This window comes from Anser brachyrhynchus (genome assembly GCF_964034855.1).
Source record: "Anser brachyrhynchus genome assembly, chromosome: 1".
NCBI lineage: Eukaryota > Metazoa > Chordata > Aves > Anseriformes > Anatidae > Anser > Anser brachyrhynchus.
This window is the reverse complement of record NC_137694.1, coordinates 122,772,135-122,799,066: the sequence shown is the minus strand read 5'-3', so window position 1 is coordinate 122,799,066 and position 26,932 is coordinate 122,772,135. Positions and strand designations below refer to the sequence as shown.

General features: G+C 36.6%; 1 long non-coding RNA gene across 4 annotated transcripts in view; it reads right to left on the bottom strand.

The window, feature by feature from the left end:
• Positions 1 to 26,932, bottom strand: part of LOC308187887 — a 104,379-nt gene that overhangs the window by 21,349 nt on the left and 56,098 nt on the right. Inside the window, exons 1-4 of one of the 4 annotated variants that reach the window (XR_013944982.1) lie at positions 9,890 to 10,337; positions 9,599 to 9,673; positions 7,211 to 7,352; positions 2 to 6,702 (exon numbers count right to left, since the gene is read on the bottom strand). This is a non-coding gene — a long non-coding RNA (uncharacterized lncRNA). Of the gene's footprint in view, position 1; positions 6,703 to 7,210; positions 7,353 to 9,598; positions 10,338 to 26,932 lie in introns of those variants that run through there. The other 3 variants (XR_013944980.1, XR_013944979.1, XR_013944981.1) reach the window with 3 other exon arrangements.

The following is a 26,932-nucleotide window of genomic DNA, read 5'->3' as shown; positions in this document are numbered from 1 at the left end:
ATGAACAAGGCAAAAAGGTTTATATAAAAATATAGCATTCCCCCATTTCCTTATCAAGGCATCTGTTTATTAGCTGAAGCCAAACTCCTGAAAAGGAAATAGTAAGTTATCTGTAGCTAAAAGTTTTATTACAATATTCAGAGACAGGGTGTCAGGGATGCATGGGTGGGGTACAATATAAATGGAGTTGTTCTTCCATTTCCAAACTTCAGTTCTTTTAATAGTAATTCCTTACATAAATTAATGTGCAAACTCGTGTATGACAACTTATGCATGCAATATAAAATAGAAGCTTTATGAATTACCCACACTGATGAATGTGGAATGTAACGAGGAATAAAAGACACTACCAACTGCTTACTTTTTGGAGATAGACAAAAGCTTTTGAGAATTTTGTATTTGAGAAGCAGTAATATGCAAAGCTGAAGATCCATTTTCTATTGCTTTCAGGCACAATTAATCTTTAGCAGCCCAGACAGCCAGCTCTTCTGGACTACAGAACAGTCAGAAAAATATAAAAGCTCCACAAATTCCTTGCTAGGGCTCTCTGTGCTATTTGAGCTGTGTACTAAGATCCTTAGCAAACTTTCTAACCTGACATTTGATTACATTAGTCCTCATATCTATGCCAGGAAAAAAATACACTTTGTGTTTCAAACTAAACAATGTGAACCTGTTCCGTTTTACTATATCTGCTCAATAACTGTAAAAAGTAATAAGGGAAAGGAGCTACCTCACCATTCTAATATATTACATGTTTCCTAAGAGAATTAAAACTGTTGTTTGCAGTTCTGTCTTTTCCCAGCATTGCTAGCATTTTGACAGCCCTCACTTTATTCTTCCTTTGACATAAGCATCCGCAAAATATGTAGTGCAGGAGTGTTAGCTTGTGTGTTTTGTTTGTTTATTTGTTTGTATTGGTGGTGGTGGTGGTGCTGGTTCTTTTACCCAGTGGTCTAACTCAAACTCAGCTGATTAATTTGTTAATAATTATTTTAATATCAGCTTGCTGAAATAACCCTTAAAGTGAATGGAGACATCTATGACGGTACTCAGTTCTCAAGTCTTGGGGCAAGTACGCAGAATGCCGGGAGTAAGAGTAGTGGAACATGGAATCTCTACCCTTCTTTTCTAGCATATATAGACATCTTCTCATACATGAGGCTCCAGCCTTGTTCTTCTCTGCAGTAGGGAAAAAAAAGAAAGCTGTCTCCTTACTACCCTCAGTGCTTCCCCAGAGAGTAAAACTGGCCTTAAGAAGGAAAAACATTGCAGGGGTGCGAAAGCAAGCAATGGGAAGGCTATTGCTCCTTCTAAGGACAGAAGTTGCACAGACTTGGCATTGTCCATGCATACTGAAAAACATCAACTTGAATAACACTGGAATAGCTGAAATGTTCATTCTTAGATAAAAGAATGGCACCCATACGGATATGCCAAAATAAATAGTTTAATTTTCAAAGCTACCGACTACACATTGCACCTAAGTGCAGTCAGCTATTGGACTCTGGAAAAGACCTATCAAAGGCACTGCAGACAGTCCCTGTAGCATTTCAACATATAATTGCTTTATATAATGCCAAGCCTATCTCCGATTTCAGAACTTCAGGCTTCTCTCATGTAAGTTATTTCCAGTGAACTGAAACAGTTATAGGAGAGATTCAGCAAAATTTTTAAGTGAGGACTTTCAAATTATTGTCCTTGTTTTGTATTTTTATCAAAACTGAAGTATCTGCACAAAAGTTCATAATGTTCTTCCGCTTACTTCCTGAGAACTAATAATTTATTTAAAAAAAAACACTTTATGGGTATATAAAATTAGGGTTATTAATAAAACAGCACTATTTTTTTATATTTTTTTTCCTTATTTAGAATTCTTTTTTTTGTTGTTGTTGTTGAGTTGTTATTCTTTTGTCTTTCCTCTTTACTGTCACAGCAATGCAGGCAATGTAATTATCTTGGGCATTCAATGCAGCTGCTTAAAATATCTACTAACAAGAATTAATTTTTAAGAAAATACGTGATGCCTTTTTGACATTTGTTCAATTAATTATTCACAGTTTTTACTAAATAAAATGTACCTGTGGTGCTTTTGCTTGGTTTTCATTCCATTTTGTTTTAATGCTGAGATAGTCTTGGGTGAATAAAAGAAGGACAATCCACTGAGAAAGACATTAGCCTGGATCACAAGAAACTGCAACATAATTCTGTGCTGTGGTGCTGCAAACTTCTAGTGTGTTCCTGGGCTGGTCATTTATCATGTAATCTGATAGTTCCATGATGAGAATTCAAACACTTTCTGCCTGCCCTCCATTTCTTTGTTTCCTACAGGAATGCAAATTCTGTCTTCTGTTTCCTCCAGGAATGCAGACTCTGCCTACCATGCATAGATGCACAGGGAATGGCATCACAAGCCCCTGGTGTCCCTGTAATAACATAAAAAGATACTTGCTTTCTCATGATGTCATGCACAATTTTGGCACTATGTGCAAATGTTATTGATGTTACCAGGATTTTGTCCTTCAATATCTCAGCAAGCGCAGTTGCCACATGCTGTATTTATGATTTCATTCAATGGTGTTGTGATTCATGAATGTGCCAATTGGGTGTAACAGTTTATGAAGGAATGTTAGCAAGGGTATGAAGTTTATGAATGGTAGGAATCACAGTTTGCTAAGAACAAATAAATGGCAAAAGAATTTCCTGAGAAGGTATTAAGTTGGGTCAACTAAGGTAAATACGTCCTAAGGCCTGATTTTCAGAACTTATTAGCATCCCCCATTTTCACTGAAGGCAAGGCAGCTATGGCTGCTTTGCCAAAAAGGTACATACTGTTTTCTTATAGTTTGACCATTTTACACGTGTTGGTAAATATTAGGGAGGCAGGGAAACAAGGAAGGTTTTCTAGCAATGTGTTACGGCCATATCATTGTATTCGACTAGGCATCTAAGAATTGAATTTAGTAGCAAATGCCCATAAATACATAGACTTCCCATGCAGTTTGACCAAAGGTGAAACTCTCTCTTAGTTTCCTTTGTAAGGAAACTGTATGCATTTTCAAAAATTCTGAATATACCTTTTTGTGAAGTATATTTTCAAAAATGTGTAACTCAACAAAAAACTTAAACCAATTTTTGGTAGTGATCTGGTGAGTTAAAGTTAAGACTCACTCAGTCACTTAGAAGAACTTAGGAGTCACAATCACTTAACCATAATTGAAAATTTACCCTTCTTCTTATTACAAATGGTTGCTACTTCCAGGGTGATTAATCTCATCTTTAGCCAGAAATACCAAGCACTCCAGCTGACTGAAAGTGATCCAGCAGTTGCTAGGCTCTTTCTACTGAGCAGCAAAACATATGACTGAGACTTAAATGTATTGCTGGATACACTATCCCAGAATTGTGTTATATCTGTATTACAAATATTTACTGAGTGACTTCTACATGTACCTAAAAACTAAGACCACAGTAAGACAAGAGTAGGTAATAGGTTGATCACTGGGTCATGGTACTCCCACACAGAAGGAAATAAATGGGAAAAAAGAAGAAAGAAAAAATAAAAAAGGAAAAAAAAAAAAGGGGGGGGGGGGGTCTCTTTCTTGAGCATGTGTGTCCAGAAACTGAAATTTCTGAAACTGATTCTAGTAGTAACACTTGGTGTGGTGGGTTAACTTTGGCTAACTGCCAAGCTGCTTGCTCACCCAGCTACTTGCTCACTCCCCTCTCCAGAGGGATAGGGAAAAATAGAATGAAGTTGATATGATTTGTACACCAGGATAGTGAGAGGTTAACAGGGAAAGTGAAAATTGCACACATAAGCAAAGCAAAAAGAAGAATTCATTCACTACTTCCCAGCAGCAACAGCAGATGTTCAGATGCTTCCTGGAAAGCAGAGCCTCAGCAAGTGTGACTGTTGCTTGGAAAGACAAATGCTATAACTCTGATTGTCCCCATTCCTCAAAACTCTCCTTGAGCTTTTATCACTGAGCATGATGTCATGTAGTATGGGATATCCCCTTGGTCAGTTTGAGTAAGCTCTCCCAGCTGTGTCCCCTCCCAGTCCCTTGTCCACCACCACTCACCCCTCTACTCACTGAATATAGGTGGGGGGAGAAAGGCAGAGTGGAAAACAAGGAAACCCTTGATGTCCTGCAAGCACTGTTCAGTAATACCCTAAGCTTTTTCTTATCAACACTTCTTTGGCCACAAATCCAAATCACAGCACCGTATGGGCTTCTATGAAGAAAGTTGACTCTGTCCCCACAAGAAACAGTACACTTGGGAAAGGTCTATTAAACACTGTCACTTCTAACTAGAGAAGGCATTATTTACATTGAAGACTAAACCATTCCAAAAAGGTTGCTTGCTACTCCCCTTTTTTTTTCAAGACATTTATAAATGTCAAACACTGTAGGGATTAACCCTGTGTTATACTGAGATGCTTCTATTAGATAAAAATAAGATCTGAAAGTCCTATACGGAAATGAACTGCCAGTATTGAAAGGAATAAGTGGGTCAGATATGTGACTTTGCTACTGTTGTTACTCACTTATTATTTTACGTTTTTGCCTCAGAAATAAACTCAAATATGAAACAGACATTTTTTTCCTGGCTTATATTCTATTCATTACATTTAATGCAAAATATTCTGATTTCTGCAAAATATACTAGTACTAAGAAAGCTGAAAACTGGAAAATAATTCATTCCCCAGTATAATTAAAAGAACCTTAATTTGCAAGGGGCAGTGAATGAGTCACAACAAAACGTAGTAACAAAAGGTGAACCTTTACTCCAGAAGATTGCGTGCATCCCTCTATTAGTAGGTACAGAAGCAGAAGAGTGATTTTAAATTGCTGCTAGTCTGTGTCCTGAAGCCTTGATGATGGAAAGAAGATATGGGATAAGCTATTCTGATAACAAGAAAATTAAAGCCTTAAAAGAAAATGGGGAGAGGATCTTTTTAATTACATGACAAAAAGACCCTTCTTTAGATGTTCTTTGCAAATACAGGGGAAAGCACTACGCAGTCATTTCTCTGCCCTCTATTCAGATTACTAGGATGAGGACCATTTTAATGAGCATATAGAATTGAGACTTTTATTTTGGATTATATTTTGTGAAACCACAGGACAGAAGTCTCTATAGATCAGTTCCATATTGCTGCAATGAAAATCTCACAAAACAAACAAATAAAAAAGAATGTCAATTACATATTTCAAATGTTGACATTAAAAGCATTTATAGAATGCAAAATTCAGAAAAAAAAAAACTGCCAAAATATTTTGCATGACTTTTTAACCTTTCCTTCCAGATTCAGTGTGATTTCTTCTTCAGTTGTAGTAAACAACTAAATGACAACTACCCTAGTCCATTTACTGGCATACACTAAAGGTATCCTTGGACATGTGCTAAGGTATAGCAGCAATCAACAAACAACTTAAAAGGACACAAAGATATTGATATCCAGCAAAATTAAGGGGAAATACAGAATACAGCATAGAGATGTAAGGATACCAAACTGTTGGAGGAAGCAGCTGTGAAACCCTTAAAAATATTCCCTTCTGTAACTAAGAAGGAATTGGGGCCAGTTTTTTGGTAACCCATTGGCAGAAAGGGGAACCATTCCATTTTCTGCACCATTTTCTTAACACTTATTTTAATGAGGTGCTGATCTCAGTCAATAAACTCATGGTTGTATTTCATGTGTCGGACTGATTTCATGTTTAGGACTGATTGACCCCTCATGGGATTCGCACAATGTTGAAAGTGTTGCACTGAAGTAGCTGAGAGACGACTTTAACCCAGAGGCTCTTATCCAAGCCAGCAGAACAAACTGACATGGACTGTGTCTTATTCTGCTCCCAAACTCAAGAGGCTAAGAGCAGATGATGGGATCATAATCTCTATCGTTCAGGCATTCATCTACAGGTGTCTTTGCCTGCATCAAAGTCTATTCTGTTGCTATTCCAGGCACCTCTGTGCAGCTTGAAAAGACTCAAGCCTAAGACTTGATTAGGAGATATATCTTTCCCTCCTGGTAACCACCTGCAGAGCCATTTTGTAAGTCTGGTCTTGTTCGGCTCAGCTGCATATTGCGATGTGGAGAAAAATCTGTGGCCACTCAGCCTGAGGCAGGGTGCCATTTAGTGGTTATATCTATATATCACTAAGGGAGAGACCAGAAGAGGTAATATCCAGTCTGCTATTTCTATGTAATGTCAGTGGTGGGCAAGGGCACAAGGCCAAAGATGGAAGCTGAAAACTGACAGAGCCCTGGCTTGCAGGCAGGAGTGCAATGCATTGAGCTGAAATGGCAACAGAGAGGTTTTGTACTACTGAAGAGAGCTGGAAAGACAGCATTTAACATTTAGTACATAACTTGCTCTGAAAAAGAGTGCTTAGTGAGGAAAGAATATTACAAATAGGACAAGGGATCAGGGACAGTATTATTTTAATGCACATAGACTGCCACAGTAAGTAAACTAGTGAGTGAAGATACAAGAGCAGAAAATAAAAGCTATAAAGAGAACATTATTTTTAATATACATATCTGCCAATCAAACACTATACTGGTAGTTGTAAGTGACCTGATTGCTTGGTCATTAGCACAGCAGACTGCCTTGTGGGGAATACACATCCATGTCCAGTTGGCTGAATACAACAGAATCTTGGCAGGGCAGATCTAATAATTACTTGAGCTATGTGAGGAAAAACAAGAGAGAAAAAAATACAAACTTTCAGTCCACTTCAGAAGATGGGCCATTTTTATGTGTTTAAGGAAAAATAAATAAATAAATAAATGAGGGATCATGTATATATGGCTTAGAATAGAAGTCATTTAATACCAAAGCCTAAAAATAATCATTGATGGCATATTAGTGTCCACCAATTTTACTAGAGGCAAAAATATCTGTCATCAGTAACTGCCTTTATTTTTGCCACTTTTATTGGACCCTTTGCACTGCTACTCCATGTCTGCAAACCACTAAGTACACTAGGGTAGAGTTGATGAATGGGACATTTATTCCTTCAATCACAATTAGGAATGAAATAACTTACTTCATATACAAAAGATTTTAGTTATCTTTCTGATTTTAACTTGCTATACTATAAAGCCTTTCTTGTTATATGTCGGATGATAAAATTAAAAGCCAAACAAAAATATTCAATCAAAACATAGAATTTTAAAATTGTATTTTTCATTACCTTCAGGAGATTTTGGGGTAGAGTATCTTGCTACACTTTGTCCAGTTTAGAAGAACCTTTTTAATATGATTATTTTTCCTGAGTTCTTCTCATTCATGGTCTTAACTCCTATGTTTTGACTGGGAGAAAATTTGACAATCCACTTTGGATAAGAAAAGAGAATATGACAGTGTTATTTGTGAAAGTTACTGAAAACATTAAAAAAAATACTAACTTCTCAGTTTCAAGTAATAAACCTAATTCTTTGGTTTGCATTGAATTTATAGGCTAAATAATATTATTTTCTTAAAATAAATACACCATTATGCCATATGAAGTCTGAACAATCAAGTAAACAAATTTTTGCATGGGAAAAAATGTTAAACAATAACTTTTAAAACTTCTGTCCTTTTCTTTCCTGCTCAACAACCCTTGAATTTTAACCGCTAGAAAATAAATCATGTGGCAACCCATATCATTGGGATATTGTTACAGCCCATGGCAGGTATAGAATTATTTTTATAGAGCAGCAGAAGTTACATTAAATTCAGAGACTAGATTTCTTTTGTATAATAGGACAATCACATGAAATTGAGCAAACTGTTTCTGCTATCTCCATCTCAATCTCCAGGGCCTTAACCCCATGGTTATATATGAGTCTAGTGAATTTTTGTGATATAAAGAGGCAACACTGAGTAAGCTGGAGTGTGAAACAACACAGAACTGCAAGACATACCCTAGAAGGTCAAATATAAATCTTTTAGGCTATTTCAGTTTCCTAGTCCCAGATAGAAAAACAAAACAAGACAAAACAATGACAGCAACAAATAATAAACAAAACAATGAAAAAATTATCCATTAAACTATTAAGCCACTCTGGCAGATGGAATTTAACTCTTAGCACAGCTGTTGAGAACAAAGATTTTAAGAAGGTATCGTGGTAGTTTAGCCTTTATGAGCAAAGGCAGTACTCTAGATAAAACAGAGCTGACAGATTTTCTGTCATGGTTATGATTAGCTATGCATCACCTATCATTCAAGCTGACAGAAAGGTTTTTATTCAAAGTTAGTGAGCCTGTTTTTGTTATTGGCATCAAGGTTCATACTGGAGGCTATCAGGAGCTCCTTAAATCTGCACAAGTTGCTCCACAGAACATCACCCGTGCCTACTTCAGCAGGATATCGCTGTTAAGTGCAGAGCTTAACAAGGGTTTAATAAATGCTTCTAGAGTTTAATAAGCAAGATAAGAATTACAGAATTTATATTTTTTATAAGAACAAACCAGACATTCCTCTTTTTTTATTCTGTCAGCATGGTTTAGAAATCAGACCACTGAGAAAGACAAAAGCATGTAAAAGAGATGGATATTTGTGCAAGGAATACTTCCAGGAATTCAGTGTCAGCAGTGCTGCTACAGTTCATTCTGCAACTTTGGTGCTAACTTGAGCTGCTGCAGCAAAGCAGCACAACCTATTGTCACAACCTATTGTAGCCTCTTTGCTCGTATAATCACCATCACTAAGACAGCATACTAGTAATGTCATATTATTCTCGTTTTAACAGATGTACATCTATATATATACTCATCATGGTTGAAAGTCACTGTGATCTTATTTTTGGAGGATGGGTAACTGGAAATGATAGGAAATGACAGCAAATGACTGGGAAAAAAAAATTACAGTGAAGTTTGAGAAGAGCAGAGAGCAAATTTTGTCATCACAGAATCACAGAATCATCAGACTTGGGAAACAGCATCTAAACAGGGGATCCTTATAATGCCAGACTCCTCCTAGGCTGTGCACAAGTGCAGAGAGAAGAAGGGATGAAAGGGCAAAGCCGAAACCAGTGACTTCCTTCTCCCTGAAGAACCAGCAGCCATGCAGGATATGTGAATTGGGCCTGAGAAAGCATCTCCCAGACAGTCATCAGCATCTGAATGCTGAAGATCTCTGAGGGCTATCTCCCTTCTCTGAGGGCTATTACCCTTCCATGGAAAGGAAGAGCACAGCTGAGGCTGCAATCTGTGTTTGTGGCTTGTCTCCCATTTGAAAAGGCACAAAAAGTTCTCTGAATTCTCTGGGATAATGTAAAAGGAAAAATCACACAGGGTTAATAGTCAGCTGCCAGTTTAAGTACATGGGGGTCCTGCCTGCTCTCTCCATGTGCACAGAAGAGGGGATACAATGCAAGGGAGAAGAAATAGCAGCATTACATTTGCATGATCATACCGGGGGATGCAAATGGCAAGCACCGAAAAAGGGAAATACTGTAAGACTGCAGCATAACTTTTAATTGTGACTCAGAGCTTCTGGCATGAGGCCTGGCTGCCATCCTCCTCCTCCTCTCCACCCCCATTAATGAGAAAAACATTATTAGTCTATTAGCTAATAGCTGTAATTATCACTCACATGCTCTTATTCATCGCACTCCACTGTTTTCAGGGGAATGGGAACAGTACACAAACTCTTCTCACTCAGCAGCACCTTCCAGAGCAGGAATATGAACATTGTTTAGAATATACCCATTAAATTGCAGACATTAAAATCAGAGAAGATCCTCTGATCATGAAAAACATCTCTCTGGTAAGGGAAGCTTAGTCCCAGAAGCACACTTTCTACTGTTTCATCCAGAATAACGTTAAAAACACCAGAGGTGAGTCATCCAAGTCTCTCAGGAGAAAATTCCTAAGTACAACTCACCTTTGGTTTTTATTTTTGTTCTTGTTGTTTTTAATTCTTTAGTTTATTCTTATCTATCTTGTTTTATAGCATTAAGTACTTCTCTCTGCATACAGCTAGCAACCTTCACACTTTCCTGATCCATCAAATCTCACACACTCAGCACAAGACTCACAACTGCCCCTCCCCGCTGCCTGTCTCCACACACACACACACCTTCCTTCATACTCCTATACTGCGAAGGCCTCACTGCAGAGCCATTTGGGATGCAGCATCAGGACCATACATAAACCTCTGAGCAGATGCCTCTAACAAGTGGCATACAGAACAGGAAGGTGGCAGGAGCACAGAGCTGCAGCTAGCTGCTTGCTCTTCACTGCAAAGCCTGCCAGCTGCCCTACATCTGCCTCAGTCCTGCTGGCAAGCATGTTCCCCCGCCCCTCCCAAAAAATGATGACTCTTCCTTTAAACTCCAAGAAATGTGTAATTTTGTGACCTGATATACATTACCTGTTGTATGAGCCAATATAACACCACCTCAGACACTAAACCTGAGCAAATTCAAGAGGTTTGTCTGACCAGCATTCCTTGCTTTGCTTAGTCATCACATACCTAATTTAGTACTTTTAATCTATCTCCTAAATCTTCATAGTCCTCATGTAATTCATTTGTTGTTCTTCGCTAAATTCCTTCTAACTGATCAATATCTTTCTAGTTAACATAGTGCTGAATGCTACCCAGTATTTCAGAAGCAGTCACAAGAAAAGCACTGCTATTGTTTATTGGACTTTTACTTGTGCTTGGCTATTTTTATCAGCTACTACTCATCAAAAAAAAATATCTCAGGAGAACTATCTCTTGGCATTATAGTGTTCCACTGAGGAATCAGCAAAAAGACAGCAACATTTCACTTCAGCCCACTGAATTATGCCCAAATCCAAATTTAACAGGTGCCCTATTTTACAGGCAGACTGAGTAAATAACCTGCTTATACTGCTAGCTATTTTAAGTGTTAAGACTTCAAAACCTCTGTCAGACTTGGCAAAAAGTCAACTCAGAGAGGGCATTCTCACTTTATTGGAAGGACACAAGAGCATAAAGCATCTTCTGATCACCCCTTCCTTTTGATCCCATCCATGTCCCCCCAACCCCTGTTTTTTTTTTTTTGTTTTGTTTTTTTTGTTTTTCTTCCCTTTTACTTTTCTACCACCACTTCCTCCAAACAGGTTTATGGTGTTTCTACTGTTTAGGATTTCACAGACAAGAAATCCAAGAATGCTGAGATACAGAGGTATGAGTTAAAAGAAACTGTTTTCCCCCCTTGTGCCAGTTACATATATGCTTGTACAAGGTCACAGAGTACTGTCACAGGTCTGTTCTTTTTTCTCTATTGAAAAAAGCCCACACAATTAATAGAAACACATAAGTAACTAAATCTGACTTGATAGGCAAGACATTGAACATCTGTCAATAATTACTGGAGTGTCTTTTTTATCTCACAAATGCTCTTTTTCAGACATGCACCCTGCTTGCTATAAACGGGTCCTATTTTATATCACTCATGCATATTTATGCAGAAGCATGTGTGTGCATACATACATATATGCATTTATTCATCTGTGTATACATATTTACACACGTGTGAGTGTCTATGTGTGTATGCAGGTATATTTGCAGGTATATGCTATCCACGTGTTTGTTACTTTTGCTATATTTCTGTGCAAGTGATTGGAAGTTACCATTTTTAGCACTGTTCTTAAAGCTTCAGTTGCTATGATTGTGGTCTTGCATGAGAAGCTCATTTTTCATTTACAAAGAAAAGTAGATTTCTAAACCTTGTGGTGAAAACCTTGAAGACATGAAGCAAATGAACATCAAAGCTGAGAAAAAAAAAATGAAAAGAATGCAGCTTTCTTAAAATCTCAGTTTTCAAATCTCTTGCTTTTTTTTTTTTTTTCCAGACTGTTTTCTAGTTTTTGTTAATGCTTGTTTCTCTTTGCATTCTGGTCAGCATCTATGATGTCTTCCAGAAACAGAAAACTCTTTTCACATGAGAATCTTTCTTTGGTTTTGCATAACGTGCCAAAATAACTGTTGTCACCAACTACCATTTAATCCACCTTGCTCTTTCTCATGATAGGCATGGGTTTAAGCATCTTCTGTGAGTGATATGAATCATCCAGTGTACAGTATAATTTTACCTTTGTGAAATTTACATCTATGTGAGATGGCACAAAGATAATTATTTCTGCTTTCTTGAGTGTCCAGTACTTTGGATTTTTGCTATATGATGAATAACACATCTCAAAGTCTATCTGCATGGGGCCCAGCAAGTTCTATGGAAGATTTTAATCAATTTGAATCAATCTGTGAACCAGGAATTTCATCAGCCAGTAAAGTTTAGGGAAGTGAAATCAATAATTAAATCCTGCTTCCTATCCAATATCAGAGTTGTCAAAATGGGAGGCAGAGACCAGTCAACTGAATTTAAAGATGGCCCAATCAATCTTTACAGGAAAACTCTCTTCACAATCTACTAAGTCCCTTGCTCCAGTAAATCTCTCCCACTTCCAATATGGTTCTATTTGATTAGAATATCATACTTTTATACGTTTCTGTACAGTAAACTAGAGATGAAATGTATAGAAGAGAGGGAACAAAATATCTGCAACTGAAAAACAGCATTTAAAAAATCATGTAAGGCCATAGGGAATTTGTACTTGCTGCTTAGGAGGTTTGGATGACATGACAGTGAGATATGCCTTTGCACAGCTTTAAGGGAGATATTGCACAGTTGGAGCAAGGCGTGCAGAACCTGCTATTCTGACCTCTCCAGAGAGTCCTGGGTGAAAGCCCATCACTGAAGTGCAGATGCAGTTTCATGGGTCTCCAGAGAGAGCACATGATTAACTATAGTCACCTTGACATAAAGTACATATGTTCCTCTTACTTTTCAGGAGCACTATCAGTCGCTTATGGTGTCAATGACTCCTTCACCCTGAATATGATTCTGTGACAAAAAGTTTCATTGTGTTTCCTTGTAACAAGGTGTTCAGTAGTAATCACAAACCTCCAAGGACATTTGAAACAACTATTACCTTTTGGAAGTAGTAATCTGCATAATAATGATAACGATGTATGAAATCTGAAATATTTTTATTGTTTGGTGCTTTGGAATACAGAAACCTGTGACAGACCATCAGTGGCAAAGTACTATTGTTATGGGCATAAAGAACTGTGGATGATTAATGTAAAATAGGTAGATGCTCTGTATATTTTATGAGAGAGGTCTTTAAAAATATCACATATAACCTGGATGTCTAAAAATCATGGTGATTTCAGGATGGAAAGGGAAGCTGACACAACACATTTCCATGTGCTAAACTGGGAGCTGGACCAGAACTGATTCGTTAGAAATTAAATAAAGAATATCTGCACTTATTTACATCTTTTTGGCATCAGCTAAAAACAAGGGCTAGATTTTCCAAGGGATTATATTTTTCAAGTCACAGCAGTAGGCAGAATCACATTCGTGTAACAATAGGCTAAGGGAGAGCAGAATCAGAACGTAAGGGCAAAAGTTACCCTAGAACAATTTCAAATGGGGACAAAATTGAAAGCACTTTCTGGGCAGATGTCTACAATGTCATGGAAAAAAAAAGGGGGGGGGGATTTTTTTTTAATATGTAAGCACTCAAAGCCTCAGAGAAATGCTGACATGAATAACATTGTGATATGTTTTGACAGTTTTTGTAAAAATCAATGCAAAATGTTTGATGTAGGTTCCTTTCTTATACCTTTGAGATAACATTATACTGGGAATAGACTGGTAGGTTGACTGAGACATTACTGGTAGACCTTGGCACAAAAAAAAAAAAAAGATTAAGAATACATTAACATTTGTGAAACCAATATATTGAATTTACTAGGCACAACAACTTGACATACTAGACCACAGCAAAAAATAAAATATTAGGAGAAATTAAAACACACTACCTCTGGGGAAATAAACATTTCACCTGATCTACAAATGATCCTAAACAAAATAAAATCATGTTAATTTTGAATTTAGGTCAATAGCTCAATTTTCAATGTACACGGTATCTCCCAGAAGCAATGTTTTTAAACTAAAGTTGTGTTTCAGAAATGTTCTCTTAAAATCAGGTAATATCAAACGTACAAAAAATATAAATGTTCCTTTCTACTCTTAGAACCCTCATGAACAGGTGAAATATTCTTTGCACTGCAATTGTGATGTTTCTTTTCAGAAAATAAGTAATAACAGTTAAATATTTCAAAGCTGTGGCCTAATTTTCATAATTAGGAAGGTATAGGCATCTATGTTTATGTCCAAACTTTCTTAAAAAGAATACTTTTGAAAGCAGAAGATGATGGCTTAAGCTGTCACTAACCTACCTGGAAACAAGTAGTATGCTAACTGCATCTTTCTCCTTGGTACGTGTCCAGCTCTGTATGGTTTAAAACTTCATCATAATACCCAAACTCTTTTGAGTGCTAGCATTATGCACCCAGAAGCCAAGTGCAGTGACACATTGCCATTCTTGAGCCACCTCATGGAGCCACAGATGGAATCTGTGTGGGCAGCTCTGTCCAGCCCTTCAGCAGGGCCCCATGTCCTGTGTGGCTCCAGCCAGAAGTCCCACAGCCTTTCATGAAGTTACCAGCCCTAGTCAGACTTTGATTTCAGGGTGGCAGGGAGTTGATCCCAGCAACACAGCATGGACATTTCCTCAGCTGAAGAAGCTGTGGCACTTGAAAAAGAGGTCTAGAAAGTTTTCCCAGAAATATCTTCTCTCTCTTATTTTCACTCCCCTCCCCTGAACAAAAACTAATGTATCGCTGAGATCAACTCCCAGTCACTTGGAAGAAAAATGTGCAGCTCCCATTCATTCTTCTGAGGCCACATTCCTACTTACTTTGATAGATGAAATAAAGGTTCGGGTGCAGATTTTGATGTATGCTGCCTTAAGTAGGGGGAAATCTGGGCAATTCAGAAGCACCTCTGTTAACACCTATATCTGTGACTGCTCGATGGTAGAGACTCTTCTATACTTTGCATTCTTTGACTGTCATGGACAAGGTGATTTTCTGAATATTATGAAGTCTATCCAGTATTTTCCCAAGCAAAGGGGTTGAGGAAAAGAACACCAATTTTAACAGAAAACATTCTTTCATCAGAAGCTACTCATTTTTAATTTTTGCCCTCCTCATCGAAGAATGAAGAAAGTGAGGTGCTATCACCTATGAAAAATGAGCACATATATATATATAATGTATATACATGTATACACATATGAAGAATCTGAGTTGGAGAAGGAGTAGCAAATTAATATGAGGGAGCAAATCTTATTTTAATAATTCAAATTACATAGCATAAACTGATGCCTTCATACATACTACCTCTTCAAATCAATCAGCCATGCAATGTTTTTATTAATTGAAAATTTATAAAATATATGTAAAATAGTTTGACAATAAAATAGAGACAGTTCTGACCTGTCTGGTAAGCTCTGATTTTCTCCAAAGTTTTTGGAAGTGAGGTAAATCTGGTATACTTACAGTAGATTTTGTTCTATCTATAGGGTTTTCCTTTCATTCTTATCAATGAGGATGTATTCCACAGGAGCTGTAATACTGTAAGGGCAGAGTCTCTGTAATTTAGGCATTGCCAATCTGCACATAACATAATTTACGCAAAAAAAAAAAAAAAAAATCAGTTCTCAGAGGGATTTTTTCCAACAGAAACATTTATAACCATGAACCTTATCAAAATTTCAGATTATGAAAACTCTCTGTTACAAGCTTTACAACAGTACTCTACATTTTACCAATGCCATAAATAATTAAAACTAAAGTAGCAGATAAATTGGGGGTGAATTTTGTAATACATTATCCTGACTCTTTAAATTGTATTTGCTCATTTATAAACCTCAGTAGTAAATCTCCCAATTATTACTATAAATTAGGGAATTTCTGATAATTAGTGGCCACCAGATGTCTCCTGTATTGTTTTGTCTATACAATAGAAAAACACTAAGAATCATGGGAAAATCAATGAAAAAAAAAGAAGAAAAAAAAAAAAAGCAAAAGAGCTAAAGAGTTCAGCCAAGGCATCTTCCTTGATTCATGCCCAAATCTACAGTTCTTTAAAAAATCAAAAACAAATTACTGTGATTTATACTGTTCTTTGAACAAAAAGCAACAGTTGCATGTAATTATATTCTGTCTATACTGCAGATCTCTTTGGAAGAGAGCATCCATTGATTTTTTTTTTTCACCATTAGCTTTTTTGGTCTTCAAAAAAATATTATATCCAGGATCACTGTCTACGTTGTTTTGGTCTCCATGTCCATGGGTAAGTATAATACAAATTTTTCTGCTTCCTCAGCAATTCCTTCCTTTTGAAGTGATGAATGAAGGTAAAAGAGACTGTATCCTTAGTCTCATTCTCTATTTTGCACACAAACTGGTAAAAGGATGAAGGGCATTCTGCATGCTCTTTAGCAGAGGTCCAGCCCTATTTTTCACTGCAGCTATATCAAGCTTAATATGTGTTTTTCCATGCAGTAGGAATAGATTTGCAGAAAAAAACAGTCAGCATGGAAGATCAAATGAAAATGAGAATAATATGTGCCACCTTTAGACTAGCTCAGGTTTGATCCTATGGACTGATCTTCCATTTGTAGTTAGCACTCATTTGGTGTTCTCCCAAAGCAGTATTTTCAGTTGAGTTTCATATAAAGAACTGCAGTGTGAGCACTCTGAAAACACTTAACAGTGAAAATCACATTATGGTAGGTAGGGACAGTCAGGATACTAATTTCAGAAGTGTACTAAAACAAATTAAAATACTCATCTAGTCCCACAGTTCCCTATAGAGACCCTAGAAATCTACTTTTATGACAGAATGACCATTCTAGGCATGGCCCCAGGCACATGACATTATTGGACTGTGTGTTAACAGTCTGAGAACATATTAGAGCTGAAGAGTTTAAATCCAAGGTACCCAGCCCATCATGGTTTGGCATTTCTGTTTCCACTTTAGCTTATTTCTCAGTCATCCCTGGGTGTATGTAGTTAGCATGGGCAGTTTATAAGACAGTCAATATCACAGTCTACCTAGAGACTGCACTGTCTCATCCACTGTTAAAAATGTAATGGAAAGTTCACAGTTTTGCCAATGTAGTCCAACATTTTGTTCTCAGCACTGCATGCCATCAGTCACAGCAGCTTGATAAGGTGAGCTGACCCCTTCATTTAGAGTGCCGAAGAAGTGATTACTGGCTTTGTTTGAAAGGAAAGGAGCTTCAGCATGAATGCATAATGCATTCTGGCTCAAATGCCTAGGATGAATATCATCAGCGCCATAAGTTCTGAGGGAATTTTCTCCTACAGCTCCCTTCATAAACAGTACTTCTGCTTTGAGATCAGAGAACTCCCTCAGGCCACATCCTCATTTATCTTTGTATGCTCTTTACTGCATCACTTATTTATCAATATTAATCTTTGTCTATAGGTGATGGACATTCTTTCAATTGTGGAAAAGAAGAAGAACAAAGGGTTGTATTTTTTAAGCAACTAGGTTTATTTGAAGTAAAATATTCAAATGCGATAGTAAAATTCTTCAGCGTGCTTATTCTTAGTGCTAGCAGCAGTATTTTCTCCTTTTAGCTTGCAGACAGACTGAACCCAAAGTTAACCTTTCCTTGGATGCTTCATCAGCTTGCTGTATGTCTGATCGGCTCCTTTGCACTTAATGGATTTATTACTGCTACCTGAATTTTGCTCCAGACATGGGTAACAGCTTAAGCAGGTACCATGTAACTTGTCTAATTGTTGACACAGGAAAATAAATAAATAAATTAATAAATAAATTCTATGGCAAATCATATCTAATTATAAAAGCATTCAAACCCAAATCAAAGAAGGCACTATGATAGAAAAATGTCTCTATGTATTGTAAGCAGTGTTTGTTTGATTTAATGTGAATAAAATATACTTACCTACAGAGACAACTTGATATTAAACTATAATCAGTCATTTATGTCATTTAATGTAGGACTGAATGCCAGTAGAAAATTGAATTTATTTTCTTTTTCTTCTTAAATATGCATGTTAATAAATTTAAAGCAAATTATAAGAAATTATCAAAAATAGTGTATTAAAAATACATACATAAAACTGCATAAAAAAAATATTTTTTAAGTAAGAAATATGGAATCATTCAGTGTGTCTGCCTGATATATGGACTTCTAATAATATACTGAAGTTATAATGAAGCCGAGAGTTCCTGGCATAATAATACCTAGTGCCTGGCAGGCTTACATGAGGGTAAAAGGTAAAGCATAATGCCCAAATTGATCTTGCCATGCACTACTGGAGCAGGGACACCCAAAGCTGTGCTCCTGTTCTTTTTTTAAAATGACTTTCAGATTTCAAAGACTTGGCTTAAAAAACAAATGAACAAACAACTAAACAAAATGAAAGAATATAAACAGTAATATATCCAGTGGTTTGTTTTAGATGCAAGAGAATATATAACAAATATAGAATGCAGAAAATAAATTACAGCTGCAGTTAACAATACAACATATACTTGAAATAACTCTGTCCTGGAGATAGCCAAGTGTATCACATTTATTACAGCATCTGAACAAAAATATGCAATTACAAGTGAAAAGTTGCAAAGAAGATAGGTTAAATTCATACCATTTCCTATTTGTGTCATATTATTGTCATGAGGATGGATTGACTAGAGAACAGCATGGGTTATATTTTTCATTTTTCTCAGTTTGCTCAGGAGCATTGATTGTTTTCTATCTCACAGCCTTCTTAGGAGTTTACAGTCAGTTTGTTTTCCAACAAGCAAGAAACAAACCTTTCCACTATATTTCAGCAGAAGCTACAGATAGAAAGTAATTTTATACTGAAATGCCCACTATTTTGGAATTCAAGCCTTTCAGGCATCATGTACCATATTTGGAAAAATATGCATATCCATATGTACTCATCACATGACATCAACTTCTGACATCAGGGCTGGAGATTGATAGCCTATTTTCTCTTATAGGAGTAGAGGTCTCATTTTCTTCTCATTACTCGCGCTGCAGTCTAAAGTAATGTCCTCAAGACCAGTGTGAATGCATGCAAAATCACACCCCCTGAAGGTAGTGCATTGCACTGATTGTTTGCTTTCACATTTTAGCTGTAATGGACTTGATTGTGCAGGGCAGTAGATTAGGAGCAAAGTTCTGAGTGCTGCTTAAGAGCAAAGCAACTGCCTAAGACACCAAGTTTACCGTAATGTCTACAAAAAGAGGATTTTTTGTAATCCATTATCATATTGTAAAACAGACTATGTATAGGGTGACATCTAAAGCACTACTTGAGTATCTGAAGTACAGTGATTGAGACACCTTACTTTGGAGCAACGAGTCATAAAACCCAGCAAATTTGACCATATAAACATTTACAAGCATAGAAAAAGGCATGCACAGACACTGAACTAGATTTCTTCCCTTCTGAATAATGCTGCCATACAGTTCCATTTCAAGCATTTAGTAAACAGAATGAGTTCACTCTCTTACTCCTCACCTTCCTCACCTTCAGCCTCTTTGGCAGCCTGTTATTTGTTTTCTAATCTTCAAAACTGAGCCTTTCATGAGCTTTAAGAAAGCAACCTTATTTTCACTATTTTTATGTATATATCTGGGAGACAACAGTATTTCTCAGATTTTACATACAATATCTCCAGGATGGCACATTCACTTACTGACTTACTGTTCTAGCTATGGCTCTCTGTGTTTCATATTTTAATTGGAGAGAAAAAAAAAAAAAAAGGTTATTAGTCACCCATTAATGAATTTTATCTCATTAAGGGATAAACTAGCCTCAACTATTTCCATTTATCACTACTTCTGGTATCTTGTTAATCATTTGTCCTTCCCTGTCCCTGAAATGACCACTACCAGCATGACAGAGGGAAAAACGAAGACTGAGCTTGTCTCTCCACACCCAGGAAAGCCAAACTGCAACCGCTCCCTAACATATACCAGTCCCTCTCCAAATGATAGAAAATACAGTCACAAACAGTCTTCCATCATGTTATTTTTCCAAATAAATGAAGGAAGATATCAACAGAGACTTTTGCCTATAAATATACTACAGTTTTCATGTTAACATGCTATTTTGTCTCATATAATTAAAGTCATGTTTGTAGTCAATCTGCCAGCAGAATGCCGAGTATGTCCTCTGCTCTCAGCCTGTAAAGAGAATAACATAAAAGAATAACTCCAACCATATCTGTAGGTGGTAAGTTCAAATGCTTTTTTCTGTACCAAAACCAGAAAAACAGATCAAGACAGATGCAACAGCTATTCCATACAATGAGAAACAGCAGAATGGGCAGGGTTATATCCCCTGGGTTCTGTGTCTGATACACATCAGCTCTGTTCATAGAATTGGCACAGGCTCAGCCTCTCAGAGTACACAGTTTGGAAGCAAGTTGTTGGTCCCTTGTACCAGTTATAAATAAAACTTAGAGGAAAAATGGGCCTTTAAAAGGTGCTATTTTCTCACTGTTCACTGTCTTGGCACAATGCACCCGCCCCACCCCATTTTTGTTTTGTTTTGTTTTGTTTTGTAGATTTAAGTCACACTGGCAGTTTTAAGCTCTGGAAGCTTCCAGAGAAGTATAAATCATTATTTATATTTAAATAAGTAAATACGAGTGTAACCACTGTATCGGTCAGCGCAACAAATTAATAATGTCCAAGTCCAAAGCATCATATTTTAATAAGAAAAATATATATATACAGGGATACTTGAGCTTAGTGTGAAACTGCAAACACAACAGCAATTGCAAAAACAAACAAACAACAAAACAAAACAAAAAATACTAGAGTGCCTTAGATAGTCAAAATCCAGTCTACAGAATCACATGCACTGAATATAGTCTCGAGTTTTCTGAATGAACTGAACTTTCCCTTGCCATATATTCTCCCCTATTAGAGCAGGCTTGTAAGGAGATCCATCTGAAGGAACCTTATTAGTGAGTTTGTCTGAGCTGGTTCTTTGCTATTTGGAACAGTGAAATCAGCAGGCGGACGCTGCATATTAACTGTCAATCTGAACATTTTCAAGAGGAAGCACAGAAAGTCTGCTTCAGTGTCTTCTTTTCATTAGACTTCAGCTGAAACAGTCTCATTAGATCAAACAGGCAACGCTGATCCTGCAGAGCTGGAGACAAGACATCACTGGCTACATGAATGGTCTTTGGCTACTGCCCTGTTCCTCACAAGCTGTAGAGTAAAATAACACCACTAAAAGCTTAGAAGGGAGGCTTATTTCATAACACCTGACTTGGGAATACTGAACCAGATGTCATGCTTTCTGTTTTATGAACAATTTTTAGCAACTGTTAAAGGCTGAAGCAAAGTATTGATTGATTCATAGCAGCTCAATGTCACTGAAGTGAAAAGCTTACGGCAAGCCATCTCTATGTTAAAAAATAAGAGCACTGTTAATATAGAGGTTTCCATATCTTAGTTGTCAGTAATTTCAGTTTGTGCTTTCTGGCTAAACAAAACCTTATTCATCTCTTCCTTTAAGCATTTTTTTGTGTCATACATAGTGCGTTCCCAGAAGACCCTACAGGCAAGTCTCCCTAAAAGCTCTATGCTTTGCAGCACCAGTAATGTTAATTGCAGCATGGCATCACATTTATTTTCTGGTTTCTAGACACACTATACATGGGCAGATGACGTATCAAGATTTCAGACACCACAGAAGATGACAAGTGTAAGAATGCTATCACCACAGGAGTGTTACTGTGGGCTATCATTGTCAGCTGGCTCAGTAAGCCTTGAAGTCCACTCCATGAAGCTGTGATTTGATAGTGAGCCAGTGCCACAGCTTTGTCCCAAGTTTAAGATGTATAGCTCTTAGTGACAGCAGAAATTGTGATTTCAAGTATGGCAGGAAAAGGGAATTAATATTGATCCACTCTCCATGCAACCCTAGCACACAGGACTGGTATGAATGTGAAAGAACAGTTTCTCAGAGCTGGCACTAAAATGAAGACAGTGATGATGCAAAAAAAAAAATATTTGTAAAGTGCTGCTGGGTGTTGCTTGGCTAGAAGAGCAAAGTACTCCTCTGGTTTTTCATGCATGCAGATGAGAACTGTTTCCAAAACTCCTCCTGCAGCCAGTAGACATATATGGAACTAAAGTGACTGTGTATGGCATGAAACACTTTCCTTTTTTAAACTCAGGAAACTGCACTGCACTGCTACTTAAAAGTTGCCTTCTTTTTTCCCTTCATAATAGAGTCAATTCATATATAACGGTGTTACAAGACACTCTTCTGTGTCCCCCTCCCTGCTGGAATAGCATGGCATTCTAATGGACCCTACAGCCAGCCTCTTATGGTGCTGGAATTAATCCCTGGAGGACAAGCAAGTGAAGATGACAGAACAAAGGAAAGCACGGAGAGAGAAAACACAAAAATCTTCTCTGTATTTATTATCATAATTATTCCCGTTCTTTATTGGCACTAAAAGCATAAAAACTCCAGGAGGAAATGGGATGTTTTGCAGAACAACTTGCAGAGTAAAACACTGCAGAATACATCAGACCAGGCAGAACTACAGTGATGACAAGTGAAGCACTGGCTCCACTGAGTCAATGGTAACTCTCCTCCTCCTCCTACCTTCAGTAGTGTCCAAGAGTCACTCCATGTGTAATCTAATTAAGCGAGTCAGGACTTCAGTTTGATTCATGTGGTCTACTTATTTAATTTGTTAAAATAAATTTCTCTAGCAGTTATTGCTGGGAAACACATAGAAGGAACTTCAACACTCTGTCCATTACATTACATACTTGGAGCAATAGCAAGAATTATATCTCTAAAACAGATTTTTTCCCTTTCTTTTTCCTGTAAGTCAATATGAACAGTAAATGATGACTGTTCTCCTCCCTGTTCCCCCTTTACCTCTTGGACCTTCAGACACTTATTTAGCTCCATTGGCCAAACCAACAGAGTGTTGACAGAATTAAAACCTATCTCTATGCCTTTCCACCTGCTCTGGTGGAAATAACATCTCTGTGCAGGCATACTTTCCCTGTAGCTGTGGTATGAAAAGAATGAAAAAAACAAACAATAAATAAAAAATAATAATTAAAAAAAACCACGCATTTTGGGATAATACAACAGAGGAACATTCAATTTGACATATTCTTTCATTTTTCCTTGGAACAAAAAAAAATGCAAGTGATAAGTAAATCCCACCATTTCCAACTTTTGAAGTATTTAATAGCAAATTACTATTTGTCATTTACTAAAATAGTAGTTACTTGAGATGACAGAATTACTCACATACTTGCTGCCCTTATCCTATTATTTTAGAGTATTATGAAGTTTGAGAACCATTTTTTGTATTGTTCCAGTAAATACTTACACATTTCTCTTTAATCCTAATACAGTGCTTGCTTTTGCTCACGTTTCTAGAACCTAGTGGAAATTACCATAAATATAAAAACTTGTGAAAGTCAGGCAAGCTCAGTAATTTTTGACACATTAAGAGTTGTCTTACTTACTGAGATACAGAAGACAAGAGTGAAACTTGAAATGATATTTTATATCTAACAACTTGAAATTCTGAATAGCCATGTCAGGAACTGAAGAAGATTCTTCTGATTTGTTCCAGAAAAAATGTATTATCCTTGAATACTGTATTCAAAGAAGTATTTTGGAGAGCTCTACACATAACAAAGAGAGGCATTCTCTTACTCTGAAACCACTATGATTTCCTATATTCCTTTTGTAGAATGGCCTTGCACAGTGTATAGAAAACTGAAAGACCTGATTTGCTGTTTTTCATTCAGTAGATATTTTCTCATACTGAAATAAATACAATAATAGAGCTATTTGAAATAGTTGTTTTGATTACTACCTTGTTTATTCCAATTTTGTTTTGAAGGATTGTCTTTTAAAAAACAAGAACTACCAAATTTCAAATGAGTGAACAATTCTGACTTTCATTTTTTCCCTTGCTGAACTATCTCTTATAAAATATGAAAAAAGTAATAAAAATGGCAATTAAAGAAAAAGAATTAATTGAAATAAATTTAAAGCTTTATTCTGAAAACAGAACTTGTCTGCCTCTCTTATTCTTGCAGTGCAATGAAAAGTTGTGATTTTCAAGAAGGTGCTTCCTGGTCTGGCAAAGTAATACATAAACACACACACACACATACACACAAAACAAACAAACATAAAAAACTTCTAGCAATGACTTAACTGCTTCTGCAATATCTGACGCTAAACTTCCAAGCTCCTTCTAGGTTACTACCTTGGAAAACAATTGCTCTGAGTTCAAATTGATTAATACATGAGAAAAAAAGCTAGATGCAGCCATGGAGTTACTGAGAAGCCTATGGAAGTTATCAGGAGCTTGTCTAATTCTGACTGTGTCTGTTGATGTATAAAAAAATAAAATAAAAAATTAAAAATGAAAGCTATTACCCCATCTATAAAATTTGCCATCACGTCTACAATGTCAGGGCAGAGTATTTGTGCTTCAGGTTTTCAGGCACTCTCTGTTTCTTCTGTCTGCTCACTAGATAAGTGATTTGGCCTCTATGGAGACCCAAGCTATGGGATTTTGTGGTAAAGAGTAGAGAAAATGAACCTACAAAAGAAGTAATTGAAATTATGGCTCATAAATGGAAAATTAGCTCCAAAAGCATTTCCTTAAGATGTTGTCTAGGAAGTCATTGCTGCAAATACAGCTGTAGAATAAATCGACTGAAATAGCATGATGTCTATACTGATATTCGTCATGCCTAATTATTAGTTTCTCCAGGCAGTCTGAATATGTATGTATACAAAGCCATTCCTTGGAGGAATGCTGACTGACAAACTAAAGTATGCCACATACAGACACTGAAGAATATCCAGCCCTTGAAGTTATGTCATCCTGATCCAACAGGAGCTGGAGTAGGTTCAAGCTCACTTTAAGCTCATTAACTTTTTGTTTTACTTGAATGCAACTTGATAAGAGTGAAAAGAAAAAAAAAATAATACATATTTCTTCACAATCCAGCTGATTCACACCTATCTAGGTTTCTCCACAAAAATCAAGAAAATGTATGTAAGAATGAATATAGCATAATAGTAATGGATGGGAGGAGTTAAGAAGTTGGGTACATGGATGCTTTAATGGTCTACTGATGGGAGCCTGCTATGCTCTCAGTCTTTTATGATATGCGAGCTGCACTAGAGAATAATTTTACTCTAGTATATAATGAAGTGGGAATCAACTGTTGATTAATCTGCAATTAATCTGGAAAATATTCCAGGTTTGACAATCATGTCTATGGTATAAGATATTTATTGTATAAGGTAGCATGAAGAAAGAGTTACGATCCACAGAAAATGCCTTCAAATTGCAAAATGAAAATGAACTACTTATGTCATCCACATTAAATACAAAATTTCACAATGGCATTGCTTCTCTGCAGCATCTACTATTAGTATTAATTATTTGTATACCCCCAAGAACGAGCTTGGTATTTGATGGATAGATATAAAAACGTGTCTCTACTCAGGAGAGCTTACAAGGGAATAAAGAATGTGCAGAGCGAATATTGCTTTAGACTGCTTGTCTTTGCAACCTTAAAACTTTTTATCACAGTATCTTGTGTACAATAAAAAGTGAAGCTTGAAAATACATTTTGTGACGTTCATTGAATGTCCTCAAAATATTATCCTCATTTTATCCATAAAGAGGGCTCTACAGGTTTTTTTGTTAAAAACTAATGTTGAGAAGCCTAGGTCTGGAATGAAAAGGTGAAGTATTCAGCAACTCCCAAATTATATTAAAATCCAACACCACTCACTCTCTCACTGCCTGATTTACAAAACTCATCAAGCCCTAACCTTTTGTCTGTAAGGTCCTGTGAACTCTATAAGGGTAGAACCCTGAGGCTTATCTTGAATCCCTTGAAAATCAAGATATAGCTATGGTATCTGAAAGCCAACATATTTGGAAGAAGGAAAAAAAAAAAAGAAAAAAACAAACAAACAAAAAAAAACAGGCAGATGAGAAAGTTGAGGAGGGCATAAAAATATTTGAAAAATCATAGTGTTAATTATCTTTCATTTCAGCATAGACAGAACAGTACTTTTACAGAGGACCTAGCAACAATCTTTAAATAAATTCTTTTTTCAAAGGTTTCAGGGACAATTGCTCTTTCAGGAGGGAAAAAAAAAAAAAAAAAGCAATCTACCTGTACTGTGAAATAGCCAGCTCTGAGGCATAATCTATGGCTGAGCATCTGAGGTATTTGTATTTTGCTGTGGTGATTTTATGTACATTTAGTATTTACATAAAAAAGCACATTGTGCATTAACAGTTAGTACAGTCCATGAAATTCTGAGAAATGGCACTTATGCTCTGGCAATTTATTTCTAAGTATTTTTCCATTACCTGTTGTAGAGAAATGCAACGGCAGAATAATTCTCAGCCAACATGCTTTGTTGTTTATCAGGCAAAGTAAATAACTGTGTGGGAGGTGAGCAGCATTAAAATTTCAAGGAATGACAATTTGAAAAGCTGGACCACAGTACCTGTATAGCTCAGCTTTTCAATAGTCCTTGACTGAGGTTTCCATTTTCGACAAACCAATTAGTATATTCCATGAGTTAATTCTATGCACCCAAAGTTATTCACTAAAAGCTGATCAGTCACTGGATGTAAAACCCAGAAAGATTTTTAGAAAGGCTACCAAATGGATGCAAGAGTGACGAGAAGGCTTTAAATAAGCCTACCTTATTTAGGTCAGTAACATAGATATAGGTGTTCCATAAATTGGATATGTAGCTTGCTCAACTTGACAAAAAGTGGATATCATGACCTTTGTTAGCAATATGTCAAAGGCTTAAAACATCTGAAGATAAACTGGGTAGTGCAGAAAATCCATTATGTATATATATACACACACATATATACACACATATATATACATTACATATATATAT